The sequence below is a fragment of the Onychostoma macrolepis genome, chromosome 03 (genome assembly GCF_012432095.1).
Source record: "Onychostoma macrolepis isolate SWU-2019 chromosome 03, ASM1243209v1, whole genome shotgun sequence".
NCBI classification, from domain to species: Eukaryota; Metazoa; Chordata; class Actinopteri; order Cypriniformes; family Cyprinidae; genus Onychostoma; species Onychostoma macrolepis.
In genome coordinates this window covers 27,601,645-27,620,576 of record NC_081157.1, presented here as the reverse complement: position 1 = coordinate 27,620,576, position 18,932 = coordinate 27,601,645, and the positions used below count along the sequence as shown (strand labels likewise).

The 18,932-nt window shown below is 38.3% G+C and overlaps 1 long non-coding RNA gene across 1 annotated transcript; it reads left to right on the top strand.

Annotated features, from left to right (window-relative positions):
• Window positions 1-3,443: 3,443 nt before the first annotated feature.
• On the top strand, window positions 3,444-7,859 carry LOC131537659 (uncharacterized). The gene is made up of 3 exons (XR_009270360.1): window positions 3,444-3,578; window positions 6,579-6,699; window positions 7,725-7,859. It is a non-coding gene; the product is annotated as an uncharacterized LOC131537659 (long non-coding RNA).
• The last annotated feature ends 11,073 nt before the right edge of the window (window positions 7,860-18,932 follow it).

The following is an 18,932-nucleotide window of genomic DNA, read 5'->3' as shown; positions in this document are numbered from 1 at the left end:
CGATGACAGACTGTGTCATCCTGTCTGCTGAGATACCTTCATTTGATCAGTTTTTGAAGGCAGCACAGATGTACAGATGTATCCTTCATCCTGTGATTTCCCACTATCCTGTGCATGCGTTTGTGTGACATTTGAGCTGAAAGGAAAAAAAAAAAAGGCATCTGAAAGTTGCAGCCAAAATAGGCTTCATGCAGAACGTCGCGTGAATACAACGCCTGAGAAAGCGTTAACAGCAGTATGAACTGAAGGCAATATATATGGACTTTTAAGGTAATTAGCCAAGCCAATTAGTTATTTTTATTGTTGCCGCTTTACTCAACTTTAATATACGTATGTTAGTCAGAAGAAAAAACAAAAACTTTTAGACGGACATGGGCATTTTAGATTGAAGGCACTGTAAAAATGCTGTAACCACAAAGCATTCAAAAGACATACTAGAAGTGCTGCAACCTGAGGTTTGTGGAAGTTTGCTGCACATAACCCACATTGGTATTTTTGTGTATAGATATTTGCTTTGTTTTATTTGACCAAATCTATTTTGTTGCACATCATGTATGTGCATCATTAGACCATTATGCTGCCTCAGAAGCCTACGGAAATCAGTTGGAATTGATGGTGTTATCCACAAATAGGACAATTAGTGAGATGCACAGTCACCACTATACATGTCAGTTTGCTGCAGGCCGACTTCCTGTGTCGTAAACTGCTTTGGATAAAAACTGTCCACTAAATGTCATATGTTCTCCTGCTGTAAACATAATGATATTCCATGTGTCCAAACAGTGTCTGTTCTCAAGCTCAATCATGTTGTCAGCAATGACATGCACCGACTTCTAATAAGGCTATATTCCCTAATGCAAGACCAGATCTTATTACCGAATCTGTTTTATAGCCTGTTTTACATGCAAAGATAAACAGTACACTGGTGTTCGGGGAGCTGAAGAAACACAAGTTTCACTGAAACAAAATCATTGAATAGCATGGACTATTCAGCCACTGGCAATCCTACTCTATCCTCAAGCAAATGTTTGTTTGCTATTGGTTGCACCAGAAAAATGAATTTAAATAGATGCTGAAGTTAAACCGGCTTTGGCAGATCTGGGAAAGCAATCCCCTCAGTAAAACTTTTTGATAAACTCTGAGACTTGGGGGTTGTCCTGAGGTCCTTTCAATTTTGATGTTTGTGGAGTAGCAGCAGCTACGGCCCCTTCTGTTTTCCACATTTTGCATTTCATCTTCGGACAATTCTTACGTTTTTAGAAGTGTATGTGCATTGGAAAAGAGCTTTGTTCATAAGAAAGACCCAAGTCTCATTTTCATTGTGTGCTGAGTTCTCAAGGTAATCCTTTCTACAAATGGAATGAGAAACACAATTCTGTGGAAAACATTGCCAATATTGTCCGTTTCCGGCAGTAAAACTTTACTTGGGGAGTACTGTAGCTGCCTTCTCCATTCCACAGGGAGGTTTAGAAAGATGATATGTTGATGATCAGCTCAGTCCTTCTGACAGTCCTACAGCACAGCCCAAGTCCTATTAATAAATCCCATCATCTTCTTCCCTCTGGATACTTCTCAGATGTATCTGTTCAGATACTTTCGGAAGGTGCTGTCTATAGAGAACTTTTTAAGGAGCTTTCATTTTGATGAAAATAGAAACAGTGCTAAAATAACACTTAATCCAAAGGAAAACTGCTTCAAGTACAATCAGTTATATTGCTCACAAATGAGGAAAGTTTAGAGTGGTTCATTATCGCTATTATCGCCTTGTACTTGTTAGAACAATTTGCCCTCATGTTTCCAATTATAGGAATTGTCTTTTATCCGCGCTCCATATTTGATGTGAATTTATTTTTGAATGTGTTTTGCTGACTGAAGAAAAGTGCTGACCTTTTAACTCAAGTGCAAGCTGTTGTCTTGTAAATAAGACCATTTGTCTGTTGTTTCTTAAAGGGAAAAGGTCAAAATACTTTGTAATCACAAATTTTAAATCACAGTTGTCAAAGAAGAAAACAAGCCTCTGATGTTGTTTTTGGAAGAGGGCTTTGAAAAAATAAAAGACCAGTATGCTTTCCCCCATAATACAAGAATATTCACACATCTGTTTTCCATACAAGAACAGTTCATATGTCAAGTTTAAAAAATGACACACACACATACACACATGTTAGGTTTCTGTGAATTGTGGGGAATTTCCATAGACTTCTATTACTTTTATACTGACCAAACAATATTTTCTATCCCCTTACCTTTACCCCTTACAGAAAACCTACTATTTTTTATTTTTTTTTTCCCCTCGTGGGGACCGCAGGCCATTCCCCACAATGTCAAAATATTCAGGTTTTACCATCCTTGTGGTTCCCACAATGTAGTATTAACTAGAACACACACACACGCGCGTCTGGTCAACTATCCTTGGGACTCACCATAGGCATAATTGTTTTTATACTGTATAAAATGTATGTATTTTATATCGCCCCAACACCAGCCCTACGCCTAAACTTACACCTTACAGAAAACTTTGTGCATTTTTACTTAACAAACAAACAAAAAAACACTCATCCTGTATGATGTATAAGTTTTGTACTCATGGTAATCTGCGAATGCGCCGCATACCCAGGCCGTCTGAGAGAATGAGTTCACGGGCTAATGAATATAAACATTATAATACCTTATCATTTGAGATGTGACTTAAAGCTTAATAAAGCCTTGGGAATAAGTACGTAAAATTATTTATGAAAAGCAGCGGTCATTTTCTGTAAATCTAGTCAGTGACGGACGCTTGGTAAGCGGATTCTCCGCAGCTTTGGCGCCTCCGCTCTGTTGTTATGGACTCTTCAGGATTGTAGCGCGTTCTCAGTGTTTTGCTGGCATGCTGCTGATTTCATGCCCGAGGTAAGCTGTCCGCGAAGCGCTCGCCCAGGCAGAAAAATGCGCTGTTGCTGCCAGATCTCGATTGCCGAAAATTACATTGTGTTTGATGCAAAACTAACCCTACGAAATCAAATGAAAAAAACAAACAAACAAAAAAACATCACAACTGTATATTTTCATGCTTTCGCAAGCAAAGCAAATTTTGAAAGTCCACTAAAAACATATCTGGTCATAGACAATGTTGAAGACGTTATTGTAAACATGCCTAAATAATAATAAAAAAAAGTTTATAAAATGTATATAAAATTTGAAATAATAACAACATCAGGAAAAAATAGGAAACAATATCTTTGTTTTCCGTATACTTGTGTCGCTTACAGTTAAAGTCCTTCTGTGATTTTGTTGTTGTTTGCAACGTTACTTGGCAATATTTTAAAGATATTATTATTATTTATTTATTTATTTTATTTTATTTTTTGGTACTTTGCATGGTCTATTATTGTCTTCCGAGTGGAGAGACTTGTAGACCGCGGGAATCCCCATCTCCCACGCTCTGAATAGTGCGTATCATAATTTAACTACGTGTAAACGTTATTTGGCGGTTTTTACTTGGAAAATCAGCTGTTTTCTAGCATTCGAATAACTATGATAAACCTGAAACGATAGAAGAAGGATTGGAGATGAATTTCATTTACAAATAGCCTAAGGTAGGAATATGCATACTTTTAAAACGACACCTGCCACGGTGTTTTCCTTTTGAGTGTGTCCTAAAAGCGATGAGGAGAGGAGAGGAGAGGAGGGAGGGAGGGAGGGAGGGAGGGAGGGAGGCGGGAGCGGGGGTGGGGGTTCTTAATCTTAGCATTCAGCATACCCGGTTAAAAAAAGTCACCGCTGGCCACTGCCACACACACACACACACACACACACACACACACACACACAGTAAACACATAAATACAGTAAATACAGTAAATACAGTAAACACTACACACAAATATATTAAATACTCAATCCTGAAAGTTGGTTACTGAAAATATGGAACTTTTTGAAGTATCTCATCAGATTTAAGATATTCGTGACATCATTGTTTCTTGTATGTTGTTCTGCTTCAATGTAGTTGTTGCATGTGTGATTTGGCAATTTTGCAATTGCTCTGACAGGAAGTAATTTAATTCAGACCCAGGTAAAAAAAAAAAAAAAAAAAGGAAGTTAATTCAATGTTAATCTTTATGGGCTCATTCTGATCTGCTGCTGGTTTTATCTTACCTGTATTCTCTGTAAGTCCTTGTTCTTTTATGTAAAGCTTACGCATGTTTTGGAGCACTGATGATGATTTAATTTAGTTCAACACTGTTTCTGTTAGCATGTTAGTATGCAGGCACATTCTATTTGAGTCAATTTAGCAACCCTTATGAAAAAGTTTATTCAAGTGTGCTATTAGTATACTTCTTTTTAAACTAAAAAATAGGAAACAATACTTTTAGTCTACTTTTTATGTACTTCTCAGAAATAGACTTAAAATGACATTTAAGTATAGTTGACATACTTAGAATAAAATAAAACATTAAATTAAATACAAGTGAAAAAGAACCCGAAACAACAGATGCTTCCACATATAATCTGACACGATCTTCAGATATAAAATAGCATCAAAATCGTGTAACATTATGGAATAAAATGTCACCAATGAAGAGGTAATAATGACTGTCAAGCTTTGGGGTGTTGATTGACTCCATCTATGTTTTGATTATCATTCTGAATCCAATTCATAGTCTTTTTTCAGCTTTTTGTTCAAAATGTTGTTTATTTGTTTATTTTTTATTTATGAAACTTACCCACATTCAAGTGTTTTAAAAAAGAATGCATGAAGCTAGAATAAAATGTTTCTGTTTACAAGCAGATACTTGTTCTTTCTTTTGATGCTTTGTATGTTCAGATATTCATATAACAAAATATAAACAAATTAATACCTAAATAGGGACATAGCAGTATACTTAAAGTATGACGTTAAGTTCACTATTTATGAGTATAATTTCAGTATAAAACTACTAAACTAGTAGTTTATTGAGACTATACTTCAAAGTGTACTAAAATACTACTACAAGTATTTAATTAGTAAACTATCAGTATACCTATGAGCTCACTTTTAGTATAGTTGCAGTACAAACTAAAAACTAGTTGTGTACTCAAAGTTTACTACTGTTACACATAAAGTACTTACAAATATACTTGAACTTTACTTAAGTATACTTAATATAATAAACTTGAAGTATACTACTTTTTGGTAAGGGGATTCCAGTTTTACTACTATGCAATCAGTGCCTACATATTAGTGGATGTAGAATTTAACGTCTTGAAAAATCATTTGTGCTTTGCTTTGACAAATGTATACATTTTAGGTTTGTTTATCATGTAAATTAGAAATATTAATATTTGTAACTGCTTATTCATTATTATGCACAGTTTCACTCCTGATTCATGAATGCATTTTGCCATCATATTTACATTTCTGCTTTTGGCAGTCACCTTTATTTAAAAAAACATACATTTCATTGAAGTCATACTTTTTTGCATTCTGTGGGAATCATACCTATAGTATGAATCCTGACCTATCTGTATTTCATGGATGGAGTGTGACTGGCTGCATGTTCAATTGTACTTCAAAGAACTTGGACTTTTGCATAGAAATTGTATGACATTTTTATGAAGTGTTTCTTTATTCTTTTTTTTCCCACTTTTTCTCTTGGGGTAAGGAAAACTGCTGCATGATTTTTATTTTTTATTTTTTAAACTATCCTTTGGTGTTAACATAATGACAGCATATTCATTTTTAATAGAACTATTCCATTAAAAATAGCATCAGGCGAGCTTAGGCTATTTAAATATCATTAAAATGACACCACAAAATGAAATTTGAAGACCAGTCAAGTTATATTTAGCAATAATGTCACAATAAGCACCACAGATTTGTCAGTACAGCTCTTTCCATCCTGTTTTTGGTCGCTATACGCTTTGGTCACAAATGGAACAATAGAAACAGAATTGTGTCCTTGGCAAAGAAGAGGCTGTATAGTCTGCTGGGTGATTTTAAAGAGAAGAAGAGAAGCAGGTAGAAGCCTGGAGCTGAACAGCAATATGGGCCATGAAGTCTTGTGGGAACTCGCATAACATCCTCGCTTTGATCTCTTTCCTTATTAGCATCCTTTCGCACCGCAAGCCCAACAATGAATACTCCTGCAGTGCCAGTGTTTACAGTGGGCTTCATTAAAGTTTGGCTATTGAGACACTCATATTTGATTAAAACATGAATTCACAAACATGTTCAAATGACTCATAACATTGGCAGCAATCCAAATAGCCTCTGTTTTTATGAAATCCCTACTACCCACGGACCTTTAAGTGGTAGTGCCATTTGTAGAGGTGTTTTACACAGAAGGGTTTAGAAACCAAAAGGCTATCAAAATGATGGTAACACCAGTCATGAAACAGAGAATACCATGCTTTTTTTCCTATCGTAACTGAAAGAAACCCAAACAATGACAGATCTATCATCACTTATTCTAAATAACATATGACTTCTTCTGTAGATCAAAAAAGGAGATATTTAGCAGAATGTCCAAGCTGCTCTTTGCATTGACAGTGAATAGGGTCCAAGTTGGTCTTTTATTTTTATTTTTTCATCATTATTCTCTCTACCTTGTGTTTAGGTGAAGCCGAGTTCCAAGACTCTTCGAATTTCCTCAATCAGGGACCATATTTTGCTGAACTACTCTTGCAGGAGGTGTCAAAGTGTGTGAAGTAGAGGTATTAAGTCGGAAATGAGTGCAGGTAAGATGTTGTCACAGATGGCTCCTGCACCAGTGCAATGGCAGCAGTTGATATTGTTAGGGGTGATCTAATTATGTGGGAGTAATGGGGTGGAAGGAATCCTGGCAGCTGCCCCTTCGGCCCCCTAGAGAGAGTCTCTCTGCCACCATGACACCATCAGGCCTGATGATGCTCGCTGTTGTTGGCAGACACTCACACTGTAGACTGAATTTTTAGGCCTTGAATGCTTTGCATGGATGGGCTTTCACCTGAATAAGAAGGGCTATTATTACTGTCATAAAAGTTTGCTTGTTTATAAATTTCCATTCTCCCTTTCATTCAAATCCTTGTAGCCCACTGTAATGAATTCACTGTTTTTATTGCCCATTTTTGTTTGTCTTACAGTGATTTTTGGTTTGCCTCAGCTTGATAGTAGTGTTATTTATACACTATTGTAGTATTCATTCATTCATTCATTCATTCATCCACACAAACATTTTGCCATGATATACTCACCCTCATGTTCTTCCAAACATGTATGCATTTCTTTTTTTCTGTGGAACATAAAAGAAGATATTTTGACGAATGTTCCAAACTGACCAAACCCAAAACCAAACCGACACGAGGGTAAATTATTACAGAATTTTCATTTTTGGATGGACTATCCTTATAATTTTAGTTTAAGTTTTAGTATATATTTTCTTATAGTTTAAGTTTTTCTTTCTTTCTTTTTAATATTTCTAATTATCTTTAATTCATTTTTATTTCAGTTTTATAATTGTTAATGCTTAAACATATTTTATTTTGCTCCCAAAGCAACATTGTCACAGATCAGTCAGGCTCCCACGCCAGCCAATCACAACGCACACTCTCACCTGAATATTAATGGCACACACCTGTACGCAATCAGCACCTCATCACCACGCACCATATAAGCTCACACCTCACCACAGCCAGATGTCTGGTCTCGTTTATGTGATGTGGACTCATTCCAAGCCTTTCCTACGAATTACCTGATACTAACCTGAATCTATACTTCCCTCCAGTCTCGTCTCCATCGGTGTGTCCTCCGGTTTCCAGTGTCCCGTCTTCCCCAACGATCAACAGCGGATATACCCGTCTCCTCTCGAGGTGTGAGCCTACCTCCATTCCATTAGTTCCTGGCAAGGCAATTTTATCCTCTGTTACTGCTTCATCTCAAAAGTGGTTGCCATTGCAAGTCTACATATACCATTGATTACTCTGCTGTTCAATAAACCACCCCTGTTTTCACTTACTCTGTGTAAGCTCTGCTTCTGTAACGTGTATAATATATATTTTTTTTTAAACTTTACAATATTTTTAGTTAACATTATAACAACCATGCATGATAGGCCTACTCCACTACAATTATGGCCTGTTCATTACTTAATCTTGACAAATAAAGTAGGAATGTGTATTTTAGTATCGCATACAGGGTGTTTCTAGCCTTATGTCAAATTCTGAGTTCATTATTTCATATTAATGAGCATTACTGGCATTTATTGTTGGTTTGTTTGTATAGCCCGAGCCTGGATGCCAGAAAATGTCCATCTTTTAAATGGCTCCATGTACTGCAGGTTAATTGTGTCTATATAATAGCACATGCGAAATTCACTACAATTTCAGAAACTAACTGATTTCAGAAACTAACATTTCACTCAAAATGCTCCATTCAGGTCCAAATGCATCATTCAATATGAAAGTAAACTCGCAGCAACTCAACGCCTCAATAGAAATTGTTAGACAAGGTCAGACTTGACATTATTGACACGTACATACTAGATGTGTTCTGAAAAAGCACCATTTGTTATTACAGAAAAAAAAAAAAGTCAGTGATCTTGAAAATAATACAGAATAACTGGAAAAAAACTGTTCTATCAGGTAAATGTCACCATGCATGGAACCATTATCTACTTTCAAATAATGACGGTGGGAAAAAAACATAACACTTTAAAATCCTGCTATAAAAACCAGGTCATAACAGATTAAATGCCATCAGAAGCTGGTAATTTTCCTGCAGTTTTTTTGAGAGCTGTTGAAGTGATTGCTGAGTATCTCTTAGGCCGATAAAAAATATCTGTTTGATATTCAAAAAATTCTTGGGAAAATAAGTTGTTCTGGGTTAATTCTTGCTCTCACCGTACTTCATTCTGAATGGATAGGAGAAGTGCTGTGCTAATTATGCTAATGTTATTACCTTGCCAGGGATTTCGCCAAGACGCACGGATAAACAAGATGTCGGTAATCAGCATGTTTTGGAGTGATAATGATTCTGTTGACCCATCAGAGACCCAATTAGGAGTGAGCACACAGGACTCCCCTCAGTACCATCTTGTTTCGTTTGCTCCATCAGTGCCTGCTGTTTGGTATTCCAGCTTTCAATTAGGAGCTCCACTTTGAGACCAGCAGGGTCTCGCTCAGACCCGTCCATGTCAAGCCTCGCTAATCCAGCCGTGCTCAGTCAGCCCTGCCTCCCCTAATTTAATTTCAGGCCTTTCTCACACTCGTTTAAGTTGATCATAACAAGAGGAAATCCCATATCGGCTTATGTCCATCAAGCATTTTTCTGCCCTGATTCTCACATCTTACTACAGTATACAGAAGACGCTCGGGCTGGCAAGTGTTTACAAGCACTCGCTTTTGCAGAATAAAAGATGTTTATGTCAACATTTACAAAACAGTTTTCTGAGACTTTGGGATTTATAAAACCCACTCTGCTCCTGAGCTGTGTCTTCTATAACTGAGATTTTGAATAAATGATTTTAATAAAAGGTTTGCAGGGGAATTCTGTGGAACCGAACCACAGACACTTGAACTGTTTACTGCTGCACGCTGAGATGTGAAAGACGTGGAGGGAAAGCGCTATTGGTGGTAGACGTATCAGAATTCCTTTACATTGGGCGGGTGTTTCACCATCATTGCGTGGGATAAGACATGTGAGGTTGACAATAATTAGCAGCTTCTTTCTTCCTGGGCTAATTTTAGATGAAATCCACCCATAGTGTATCTCTCATTTGTCATCTGAATGTATGTGTGTGTTTGAATGTTTTGTCTTTTGACCATTCTGGTAGCTACACTGGTGCACCTATTTAGTATTTTAATGACAATTTTTGAGAAAATCCTTGTTTTACAGTTCTCCTCAATCTGTCTTTTTTTTTTTACAAGACTACCTATGTAAATTTCCATGAAAACATATTCCACAAACCTTTCTTTTTACTTTTTTTTTACCTATCCATTTATTTTGAATAATATTATAATTTACATTTAGTCATTTGGCAGATGCTTTTATCCAAAGCGACTTACAAAGTAGAAGCAAACAGACCAACAAGAGAGCAACAATATAAAAGTGCTGTGACAAGTCTCAGTTAGTCTAGCACTGTGCACATAGCAAGGATTTTTTTTTAATATAAGTAAATTAGACCGAATAGAATACTTGCACATATTCTAGAGCAGCATGTATTACTGAAAAAGGTTTGTATTAATACAAAATTTAGTTTAACATTTAGATTTCAGTTATATTATAAATACACATAAATTAATTTAAAAATAATATTTTTTATAAAATGCTTATCTATATGTGACTCTGAACCACAAAACCAGTCTTAATTGTCAATTTTTCGAAATTGAGATTTATACTTACAGTGGGGCAAAAAAGTATTTAGTCAGCCACCAATTGTGCAAGTTCTCCCACTTAAAAAGATGAGAGAGGCCTGTAATTTTCATCATACGTATACCTCAACTATGAGAGACAAAATGAGAAAAACAAAAAGCAGAAAATCACATTGTAGGATTTTTAAAGAATTTATTTGCAAATTATGGTGGAAAATAAGTATTTGGTCAATAACAAAATTTCATCTCAATACTTTGTTATATACCCTTTGTTGGCAATGACAGAGGTCAAACGTTTTCTGTAAGTCTTCACAAGGTTTTTACACACTGTTGCTGGTATTTTGGCCCATTCCTCCATGCAGATCTCCTCTAGAGCAGTAATGTTTTGGGGCTGTCGCTGGGCAACACGGACTTTCAACTCCCTCCAAAGATTTTCGATGGGGTTGAGATCTGGAGACTGGCTAGGCCACTCCAGGACCTTGAAATGCTTCTTACGAAGCCACTCCTTCGTTGCCGGGGCGGTGTGTTTGGGATCATTGTCATGCTGAAAGACCCAGCCATGTTTCATCTTCAATGCCCTTGCTGATGGAAGGAGGTTTTCACTCAAAATCTCACGATACATGGCCCCATTCATTCTTTCGTTTACACGGATCAGTCGTCCTGGTCCCTTTGCAGAAAAACAGCCCCAAAGCATGATGTTTCCACCCCCATGCTTCACAGTAGGTATGGTTTTCTTTGGATGCAACTCAGCATTCTTTCTCCTCCAAACACGACAAGTTGAGTTTTTACCAAAAAGTTATATTTTGGTTTCATCTGACCATATGACATTCTCCCAATCCTCTTCTGGATCATCCAAATGTTCTCTAGCAAACTTCAGACACGGACACGTCTGGCACTGCAGGATTTGAGGCCTTTGTTACTTTGGTCCCAGCTCTCTGCAGGTCATTCACTAGGTCCCCCCGTGTGGTTCTGGGATTTTTGCTCACAGTTCTTGTGATCATTTTGACCCCACGGGGTGAGATCTTGCGTGGAGCCCCAGATCGAGGGAGATTATCAGTGGTCTTGTATGTCTTCCATTTCCTAATAATTGCTCCCACAGTTGATTTCTTCACACCAAGCTGCTTACCTATTGCAGATTCAGTCTTCCCAGCCTGGTGCAGGTCTACAATTTTGTTTCTGGTGTCTTTTGACAGCTCTTTGGTCTTGGCCATGGTGGAGTTTGGAGTTGGACTGTTTGAGGTTGTGGACAGGTGTCTTTTATACTGATAACAAGTTCAAACAGATGCCATTAATACAGGTAACGAGTGGAGGACAGAGGAGCCTCTTAAAGAAGAAGTTACAGGTCTGTGAGAGCCAGAAATCTTGCTTGTTTGTAGGTGACAAAATTTTTTCCAATTAATTCTTTAAAAATCCTACAATGTGATTTTCTGGATTTTTTTCTTCTCATTTTGTCTCTCATAGTTGAGGTATACCTATGATGAAAATTACAGGCCTCTCTCATCTTTTTAAATGGGAGAACTTGCACAATTGGTGGCTGACTAAATACTTTTTTGCCCCACTGTAATCTGAAAGCTGAATAAATAAGCTTTCTATTGATGTATGGTTTGTTAGGATCGGACAATATTTGGCCGAGATACAACTATTTGAAAATCTGGAATCTGAGGGTGCAAAAAAATCAAAATATTGAGAAAATCGCCTTTGAAGTTGTCCAAATGATGTTCTTAGCTATGCATATTACTAATCAAAAATGAAGTTTTGATATATTTATGGTAAGAAATATACAAAATATCTTCATGGAACATGATCTTTACTTAATGTCCTAATGATTTTTGGCATAAAAGAAAAATTTATAATTTTGACCCATACAATGTACTTTTGGCTATTGCTACAAATAAACCCCAGCGACTTAAAGACTGGTTTAGTGGTCCAGGGTCACATATGTATACGTATATGTAAAAAATGGCTTGTTTTCTGAAATCAGTGTTCAAAACAATAATTTAAAATTGCACAATTTGTGAAATGTATAGGTGCAAGAGATTTGGTGAAGGTGTTGTGGTTTACTTTGTAGTGAAGTTATTAACGTAATTTTCGCCCATCTAATCTTCCAATCAATATCCAAGTATAAAAGACAGCCTCTTACCACTTCGGTCGTTAGCTCTTTCGGCATCCCTCCTCCTTGTCACGAATCTGGTCTGTGAACTTCCATTCATTCACCACCAGAGGTCACTCACTCACCACATTGACTTTCACACCACACAACACAATGGACTGCATTTCCCATCAGCCATCTCACTAATCACACACTCACCTGATCATTGCACTGATTACACAGCTGAAACCCATTGAACACTCTTTATAAGCCTTGTACTTTCTCTGCCTCACTGCCAAGTATTGTTTGCATTATCGCTGCCCTACAGAGCCTTGTTAGTTTCCCTAGTCTTGCCTTGTCTTGCTTTTTTCGGATTGTGTTTTCCCCTGACTGGTCTCTCGCTCACGTTTTGGATTACCTCTCTTGTCAAGCCCCTTTGGATACTGTTCGTCGATCGTCGACCCACGCTTGTCTTTGTTTACTCTCTGTCTCGCCCATGTTATACCTGTTTGCCCATGTTATACCTGTTTGCCAATGTTTGACCCTGCCTGTACGACCACGTCTCTACTCAATAAAAGCTTGTACATGGATCCACACGTCTCACGTCTCGTCAGTCCCGTTACAGAATACTTGGCCGTCAAACAGCTTTTCAAGTGGACACTGGCCAGGTATGAACACTACAAAACTGTTATTAGACCTCGAACAAGGCACACGATCACTCGAGGATTATGTTCAGGAGTATTTGAACATTTCTGTTTATTCTGATTTGCCGGACTGTGTTTTGATAGAGATTTTCTGCATTGGAATAAATAAGTCTTTACAAACTGAGCTTAGACACAAGGGTCCACGTTCATCACTCGCCCAGTTTTTGGACTATGCTTTGTTGTGTGTTGGCTCTCCATTCACTGTGGGTGTCACGGATGAGGAATGCGACACCACAACGATGACTGAAATGGCAGCGACACCCGTTCACAAAATGGTGGCCACAACAACACCCCGTCATGTCATTGCTGCTATTCATGAGCCAAGTCAAGTCACAGCTGATCTTCACGAATCAAGCCAAATTGATCTTAGTGAGTCAAGTCACACAAGCTACTCCAGAACCTGCTCACGTCGTGCCAGCCATCCAAGAGCTCCTTCACAACATGGCTGATATTCAAGAACTTCAGTGCAAGATAGCTGCCACTCAAGAGTCTCTTAGGAAGATGACCGCCGTTCTAGAGTCCCATCACGTCTCAGCTGCTCTGCCAGAGTCTCGCCATGTCTCCGTTGATCTTCATGAGTTAAGCCAAGTCAAAGCTGATCTTCACAAGCTAAGTCAAGTCACCATTGATTGTCACGAATCAGGCCAAGTCAAAGCTGATCTTCACAAGCTAAGTCAAGTCACAGTCGCTGTTAAAGAGCCTAGTCAAGTCACAGTTGCTGTTAAAGAGCCCAGTCACGTCACGTCTACGCTGACCGTCCAGAGTCACGTCACGTCTACGCTGACACATCCAGATCATCAAGGTCAGTCGCCCATTATTCCGCCGCAGAACCTCCAGAGGTGTCAGCGGTATCTGTCAATGAACTCTCGTTCTGTCCTGTCACGGCTATGGAGACCGTCAAGGAACTCTCGTTCTGTCCTGTCACGGCTATAGGGGCCGTCAATGAACTCTCGCCCTGCCCTGTCACGGCTCTGGAGGCCGTCAAGGAACTCTCGTTCTGTCCTGTCACGGCTATAGGGGCCGTCAATGAACTCTCGCCCTGCCCTGTCACGGCTCTGGAGGCCGTCAAGGAACTCTCATTCTATCCTGTCACGGCTATGGAGGCCGTCAAGGAACTCTCGTTCTGTCCTGTCACGGCTATAGGGGCCGTCAATGAACTCTCACCCTGCCCTGTCACGGCTCTGGAGGCCGTCTGTGAATTCTCTGCCTGTCCTGTCACAACTAGAAGGGCAGTCCTGAACTTCTGCCCTGTCCTATCACGGCCAGGGAGGCCGTCTGTGAACTCCCTTCCTGTCCTGAATCAGGTTTTGAACTATCTGTCGGTCCCATCTTCCCCAATGAGTCTGTTTTGAACTGTCTGTCTTGCACGTCACTGTCCCAAAAATGTCTGCTGCTGTCTCTGTCTATAAACCCCAGCGACTTAAAGACTGGTTTAGTGGTCCAGGGTCACATATGTATACGTATATGTAAAAATGGCTTGTTTTCTGAAATCAGTGTTCAAAACAATAATTTAAAATTGCACAATTTGTGAAATGTATAGGTGCAAGAGATTTGGTGAAGGTGTTGTGGTTTACTTTGTAGTGAAGTTATTAACGTAATTTTCGCCCATCTAATCTTCCAATCAATATCCAAGTATAAAAGACAGCCTCTTACCACTTCGGTCGTTAGCTCTTCGGCATCCCTCCTCCTTGTCACGAATCTGGTCTGTGAACTTCCATTCATTCACCACCAGAGGTCACTCACTCACCACATTGACTTTCACACCACACAACACAATGGACTGCATTTCCCATCAGCCATCTCACTAATCACACACTCACCTGATCATTGCACTGATTACACAGCTGAAACCCATTGAACACTCTTTATAAGCCTTGTACTTTCTCTGCCTCACTGCCAAGTATTGTTTGCATTATCGCTGCCCTACAGAGCCTTGTTAGTTTCCCTAGTCTTGCCTTGTCTTGCTTTTTTCGGATTGTGTTTTCCCTGACTGGTCTCTCGCTCACGTTTTGGATTACCTCTCTTGTCAAGCCCCTTTGGATACTGTTCGTCGATCGTCGACCCACGCTTGTCTTTGTTTACTCTCTGTCTCGCCCATGTTATACCTGTTTGCCAATGTTTGACCCTGCCTGTACGACCACGTCTCTGCTCAAGAAAAGCTTGCACATGGATCCACACGTCTCACGTCTCGTCAGTCCCGTTACACTCCTCCCCATCTCCTCCTTTATGCATATTTATTTCATTTATCCTTCTGTCTATGGGGGGGTTATCAGAGCTCGAGTAGAATAGTCTCTCTGAGCCCTCCATTGCGGACATCAAGCCAAATCTGTTTACCATTAATGCTAAGATTATATGGGCACACAAACTCGTCAATTGTCATTCAGGGAACAATTTGAGTTTTTTTTTTTTTTTTTTTTTTTGTTTTCCAGCACATGAAAGCTGATTTTGGAAACTGTTCCGAGAAGTTCTTGAGTATATGGATTTGCTCTTATTTTTCCTTACATCATCAAAGATACCTGCTGAGAACAGAAAACGACTGTGTTGGTATGAATATTCATGTTTGGAATTCACAAGTGGGTGTTGGAATTTGACGGGAACAGGTAGCATTTGACTGCTTATGAATATTCATAAGCACCTGCGTTAATGTGGGACTCTTGGTCATTGGGATAACGTGACTCCAATTCCAGGTCAAAAGTGAACATTTAGCTGTAGTGATGCACTGGTCTGCAGACTCTGCACTGCCCTCGGTGGATTCCAGGCAGTTTCCCCCTCTCATTTCCATTTTGCTAATGTGTAGATATTAAGTCCTCGGGCCGCAGAAACACATGTAATAGTCTCCATTTTTATTGGCAGTGCTATAAAAATGATCCGTTCTCTTTGATCTCAGAAGCCAGCTGTTCAAAACGTCTCAAGGTTAGTTTTGTTCTTTTCCCCCACAGCTTTATTTTCAGAAATAAATGAGGTTATTCGCTCCATATTTTATTAGCTGCTTTTCCTCGGCTCTAAATATTTCTCTCTCACCTATATTATCCAGTGTAACAGCGAATGCTGTTTGAGTGACAAATTAAATAGATTGTTTAAAGCATGACAGGCAGTTTTCTGACAGAAACCTCATTTAACTAGCTGCTCTTTTGACAAGATTTTGACATGGACTTGTTCTACCAATGTAATCATGACTCGCTGCATATTATCTGAGTTTAGAGACCAAAATGTGATTACTATGCCTCAGCCGTCAGAAAGTATTGAATTTTTAACACAAAACATGAAACCAATTCTGGTCAAACAGACTTTTGTTTAAATTATCTGCCACGTCGGCTTTGTTCACAAGGACTTGCACGTTAGGGTCCCTTTGGGACGTGCTGGCTGTATTTTGCCTATTGGCAGAACTGCTCTATTGCTTCAGCATATGTGTCAGCCATTGTGAGCGCTTCAATATATTGAACATGGCAGAGATTTCGTATGTCATCCGCCGAGCAGATGTCTACTGCAGATGTCCACAATGCATTCAAATACAGCAACCAAAGTCAAAGAATTCCAAGCTGTACAGAATCAGCCATAATGACCGTGTTAGGCTCCGTGATCCTCTCATTATACACGTATTTTACAGTGAGCGTGAATCACTGCAAAGCCTGCCTTAGGCGACGCTATTGCAAATCTATAAAAATCTGTCTTGAGTCAACCGTGACATCTGTGTACAGCAGCAACTAGAGATAAAGTCTATAATTATTGTGACTCATGGTTTGATTTAATTTAGCTTCTTTGTTAAAGAGACAGATTAAAAGAACAGGTGGGGAAATGATTTAACAGAGTTGTAATTAACAGAGCGAGTAAATATTTGCAGGGAGTAAATATTTTCTGCTGTTGTATACTCTCTGCTAATCAGTTGCCTTGCAGTTGTCACGTAGGGTAGATTAGGGAGAAAACAGATCTGCTAGAGGAGGAACCGCAAATGTGTGCTGTGAAATTCTGGGATTAGGTGTCATCTGGGATAATTCTGGGATAATCAAACTGCTCCATTCACCCAAAAATGTAAATTCTGTTTCAATGAAAGTGGATGATGATCACGGCTGTCCTTGGTTCCTATTCATTTTCATTGTATGGACAAGAGTAGCTTGGACATTCTGTTAAATATCTCCTTTTGTTGTCTGTGGCAGAAAGAGTCACATGAGTTCGGAACAATATGAGGGTGAGCGAAAGTTTTGGGTGGACTATCTCTTTAGCACATTTTATTTATTATTATTATTATTTTTTTTTTTAATTATTACTGAAATAACATATACTTTGAAATATACTTAAGTGCAAACATAATATTTTTGGACATTTAATTTGCATTTTTTTACAATTAAATAAATGTAATATAGTTCTGTGAGATCATGTTGTATAGTTCAAATGATTGCTGAAAGTAAGCATGTATAGTAAACTAAAATACATATATATTTTTTATTGAAAATTGTATGTGATGTATTTAAATATATTTGCAATTGCATGTTTGTAACAATGAATTGAGTATTTTAAAGTACTGTAATTTTAACACCAAATGACACTGCTAAAATTATTATTACCCAAGTACTTTACATGCAACGTATGTTTGGGGCTTTTTTGAGGCTGTGTGGTCCTTCTATTCTGTTTTATATAGAAAGTCACACAGGTTTTGAGCAACACAAGGGTGAATAAATGCTGATTTTGGGTGAATTATAACTTTAACATTGAATAATTACATTTCTGTTTTATTAGTTTTGCTAATCTTATAAGAACTGACTGTAAACACAAGAAGGATTTTTCAACAAATTGTCCTTTGGGAAATTTTTAACATTTACTTAAGTTTGGAGCCTCAAATGCCCCACATATAAAACATGAACAAATGCATTGCATTTTCACATGCTTAAATATTCTGATTGGTAGGCCTATACATATTGTAGAGATTCCCCTGAATGTCTATTTTGTTTTGTTTTAATGTGTTTTTCTGCAGTGTATTATTTGCTGGGGTCACTAGAAGGGATAACATTTCCATTTTTTTGAAAAAAGCATGAATATTCTTCTTAATACAGCACTGTATTATTATCGGGGTTATAAGCTAATAAGGAAAAGAACAGGATGATTTAAAAATGTCTGTAGTTATTTTTACAAAGACATCATTTGTGTGACCCTAAACATAAAAATAATAAAGTCCATCTTGACAGAACAGGGTTAAATGATCTGTGCTTGATAATGGAAATAGAGAGAAGTTTCTGGGGGAGCTGTGAGTCATTAATCAATCTACATTTGAGGCTGGAAACTGTCACATCCCTGCTGGAAGCAGGAGCACAGACATCTGTGGAGTAACAGTGTCTATGAATAGCACAAATGTCCATGGCTGTGGTTAATCAGGGGACAATATATCCTACCATTCGTGAGGCTTATACATTAGAGATATCCTTAGTCCGAAACAAGCATGAATCAGTGAATATGCTGCTCGGGCTCAGACATCTGCACTTAAAACTTGCATAGCACCTTAAATCATCCAGAAGGTTAGTTCACCTTTTGCGTAATAGATCTTAAAGTGTACACTTGCTAGAATCTTAATTATGCCTATATATATTTTTTTTTTCCATTTAATTTTTTATTGTACTTGTTGAAGTATTTCTAACTTGACCCAAACAAACCAAGGATCAGAAGGTTACACACACTTTTAATTTAAAAATAAATGGTTAAATGCCATTTTATTAGATAGACGTCACAACAGAGGTGATCTTAAAAATTTTGCCTATAACCAAATGATGTGATTTGCTCATACTCTTGTTTTGGCAATAGGAGAACAGACCAGCCTGCTTTTTGGGTGGTAGGCAGCCTGT